The sequence below is a fragment of the Indicator indicator genome, chromosome 6 (genome assembly GCF_027791375.1).
Source record: "Indicator indicator isolate 239-I01 chromosome 6, UM_Iind_1.1, whole genome shotgun sequence".
NCBI classification, from domain to species: Eukaryota; Metazoa; Chordata; class Aves; order Piciformes; family Indicatoridae; genus Indicator; species Indicator indicator.
This window is the reverse complement of record NC_072015.1, coordinates 12,405,845-12,409,878: the sequence shown is the minus strand read 5'-3', so window position 1 is coordinate 12,409,878 and position 4,034 is coordinate 12,405,845. Positions and strand designations below refer to the sequence as shown.

The 4,034-nt window shown below is 40.7% G+C and overlaps 1 pseudogene; it reads right to left on the bottom strand.

The window, feature by feature from the left end:
* Positions 1-404: 404 nt before the first annotated feature.
* LOC128967802 (U2 spliceosomal RNA) lies at positions 405-582 on the bottom strand (annotated as a pseudogene).
* Positions 583-4,034: the final 3,452 nt, after the last annotated feature.

Genomic DNA, 4,034 nt, shown 5'->3' with positions numbered 1-4,034 from the left:
AGATTTTAAAAAAACATAAGTGGCCCACCAAGGTTGGTGCATGAAACAAGGGTTATTTTATGTCTTTCAGAAAAAAAAACAAACCAAACCAAACAAAATAAAAAAACACCAACAAACCTATAGAGAATCAATGGGAAAGACAGGTAGAGGTTTCAAAGCCAAAAGAAAGAGATGGTTCTTCAGAGACTGTCTGCACAGGGTTGCTGCACCCTCTTTCCTGCAGAACGTTAGAATTTACCTGGCTCAGAAAAATGAGGGAAATGAGTTTACACAGACTTACTTTGGCTCAGAAAGTCCTTGAACCACAAGCCATTGAAGGCTGGGAAAATACTGTGAAACGTTGCTGACTGCTTGCCTTGCTTATACACTTTTGTCTCTCCATTTACTACTGCTTACTCCTCCCATCACCTCATCCTGTTCCCAGAGGCACTCTGTTGCTAGGTCAAGACATAGAGCAAGCAAGTCCACCTCCCACTCCCCAAACCCATTTAACATCAAGTGCTCAAATTGATCATATGTCTGGCACAAAATTGATAAGAATGGATACTACACTTGATTTTGGCTAAAAGGCTGAGAAGGGCTGTGAAGACAAGACAGCAAGTTAATCTGACCCAGCATGGCAGTTCTGATGGGCTCGTTATGGAGCTAGACCATGCTCCATCTGTGTAGAGAAAAGAAGGACTTAAAAAATACAAGGAAGTCACTGTTCTATACTAACACCATTACCAGTGTGAGATAAGAATGAGTAAAAGAAATAAAGCTTTTGTTTTTTTCCCCCATGCTTTAAAGGGCATAAGATGGTATTTTTTTAATATGTAATTCCTTCCTTAATTTGCTAAATCCTGTTTCCATCCTAACTAATAATCCATTTTGTTTCTTTTCCTTATTTTTCCTTAGTTCCACAACATTGCATCATACCCTCCTATTTCCTCAATGAAATCTTTCTTGTTATAAACATAGCTCTTCTAGAGCTCCTTCAGTCTTAGACTCTCCTCAGATAAAAAGATGAAGATATTTTGCCCTTTGACATCCCCATAAGATTTGTGTTGGATCAGTCTGATTTAATAACTAAGAAACTTCTACCACAGAAAAATTAGTGCCTCATGCAAAGTGTGTGATACCTGTGGAGAAAAAAAGATAACCAGGTACAAAGTGCTTGTCCTGTGCTCTATCTATTGTTGCATCCTTCAAACTGGAACCCACAGGAAAATCCTGATGTTATTTTTAGTCTGGAGGCAGTTACCTGCATCCCCTTTCCTTACCAAATGATGGTAAATCCAGCAATTCTAGGTTCCTGAGCAAAGTGATGAGGCTCAACTAGCATATCACATAATTTTTTAAAAAGGGTTCAAAAATCAAACCCTACTACTCTGAGTAACTGCTCAATGAAATACTACACATATCCTGACACTGTGGACCAAAGCAATAAAATGCATTCACATGCTCACAGTATTCTAGGCTGAAACAACCCACTTCTAGTTTTGCTCCACTCCCCCTAGTCCTGTCACTACCTGACATCCTAGGAAGTCCCTCCCCAGCTTTCTTGTAGGCCCCCTTCAGATACTGGAAGGCCACAATAAGGTCTCCTTGGAGCCTTCTCTTCTGCAGACTGAACAATCCCACCTCTCTCAGTCTGCTCCAGCCCTCTGATCGTCCTCGTGGCCCTTCTTTGGACACATGTCAGCATATCTTTCTTGTAAGAGGGGTTCCAGAACTGGACAAAGTACTCCAGGTGGGGTCTCACCAGAGTGGAGTAGAGGAGGAGAATCACCTCCCTCGACCTGCTGCAAATATCCCCTTGACATTCATCATTTTGAGATTGTTCTCTACCAGACCGAGTAGGAATATCTGCAGATGGTGGTTACCTTTAGATAAATCCTGGTAAGTACCAGATATCTCCATTTTCATTAAATGAGAAAAGACAAACATCCCATTTAAAAGAAAACTAATAACTTTTAAGAAAGAGGGAAGGGCTTGATGAGATGATATCACACTATAAGCTTTTGTTGTGGGCAAACAGAATCCTATAGTTCAAAGTAATTATCTCATCAAGTTCCACCTCATTAGGATTGAAACTAGACATTGTAATGAACAGAGGACTAATAATTCACCAATGGGAACTTGGGTTTATTCCAGCTTGCTATCTCTTTTTTGTAATGTATTTGTTGGTTTCAGCTCATCACCCCCAACTTCACCGGACAAGATGACACACCTCTTCATTTTCTATTCCTCATAAGACTATGTGAGAATTAGTACCTTAGATTAAATTTCCTTTCCCAGTGCCAGAGGGGCACTGGGAATTTGCATGAACTCCCTTCCCAGGACACAGCACATGAGGAAAAGGGAGAAGCAGGAATTGTCAGAGCAAGTTCAGTTCTGCCCCCTGCACCTTCTGCATTTTTGTGGAGGAGGGCAGAATGTATCAACACATCCTCTCTTCCACTCCAAAAAGATAGCACTATGATGATAAGTGGGAAATCTCTTCATAAATTAAACGTGGCTACAAAATATTTTGGGACATTAAGTACTATCTGCAGCAGAAAACTCTGTTGTAGACGGGAAATGGTAGAGATTATGGAATTATTAGTCAGGCTGTCATGCCAAGGATTAAATACTAATGCTTTCTTTTCCTCACTATCCTTCTCCATCCTACATTTTTTTCTTTTTAACCTATGCACCTGCCCTCTAGATGTTAGATAACCTGAACATGAAAGAGAAGAACCTTTTTGACAGTAAAGCTGAAATCCTCTTGTTTTGTCATGTGTTCAAATGGGAATCAGACCAACTGAATCCTGACCTACTTATCAGACTGAAACTCCTGCTGGGAAGTATCAATAAGAAGGCCCACTGGGGGGTCATTCAGAGCAGTTGTGGTTATTAAGGGACTTGTGAAAGAGAGGATACCTATCCTAACAAAAATTCCCTTTTTAGATATAGTCTTACTCCTTAAGTATTTACCTACCCAAAGTCTGATAACTTTTCATTGCAGTTTTGCTTTAAAATAAGCTTCCAGGTCAACTTCCAGTGACAGCAAGTAAGTCAGCTTAGAGCACTTCACAGACTATTTAACAAAGACTGTTTCTCCGAGGGTAGCCAAGGGTCTTCACTGACAATGAACACCAAATGGTTGCAGGTTTGCACAGCATCTTATCATGTTTACCACAGTCCTTGGAGTAAATATATCTCAGAAACACAGAGTCGTTCCAGCTGGAAAAGACCTTCAAGATCATGGAGTCCAGCTGCTAACCTACCACAGCCAAGGCCACCACTAAACCATGTCTCTAAGCACCATATTTACAGATCTTTTAAATACTTCCAGGGAAGGTGACTCCACCACTTCCCTGGGCTTGACAACCCTGGAGTGACTACAGGCTTTTAAAAAAATTATTTTTGCCCATGTAAAGTAAAGTAATCTCAATGGAGAGTTCAGCAAAAACTTTTTGAAGCAAAACTTAAAAGCATCACAGCTTCCATACAGCACAGATGCAACGGCTAGCAAAGCAGGCTGCTCTACACTTGCTCCTCAGCATGCATGTTTCTACCCAACCTTTTCCCACAGTGGGCACAGGGAAGGAGTTTTCCCTGCAAAGGGCTCAGTGCCTGAACTGTTTCTTCCTTTTTAAAATGAGCCCAAACTGAGAATTATCTGTCCTACATTATGTTTTTGGCAGCTTCTTCAGGGTGAGGCAAGTTGTTTCTCTCTGCAGGCCTCTAATCCCTCCCTGTGCTGACTTCATAACAAGTACAAACATTTCAACAGAGAGACCCATGATGAGCTGCATGCAGAGGTCATACCACCTTCTGCCACCTCTTCCCTCTCCCAATTTTCCTATAAGTCTGTGTACCCTTTTAAATCAGGTCATCTCTATGATGGTGCCAACTATTACAACAAATGCAAACCATTTTAAATGTGTGTGTGCACACACACCTGTGTGTTTATGTATTTACATATATGTGTGCATATTCTGAAAACAAAACATAAATTAAAATTACAGCATCTTCATTTTAACAAAGAGACAGATTCAGGCAGTTGA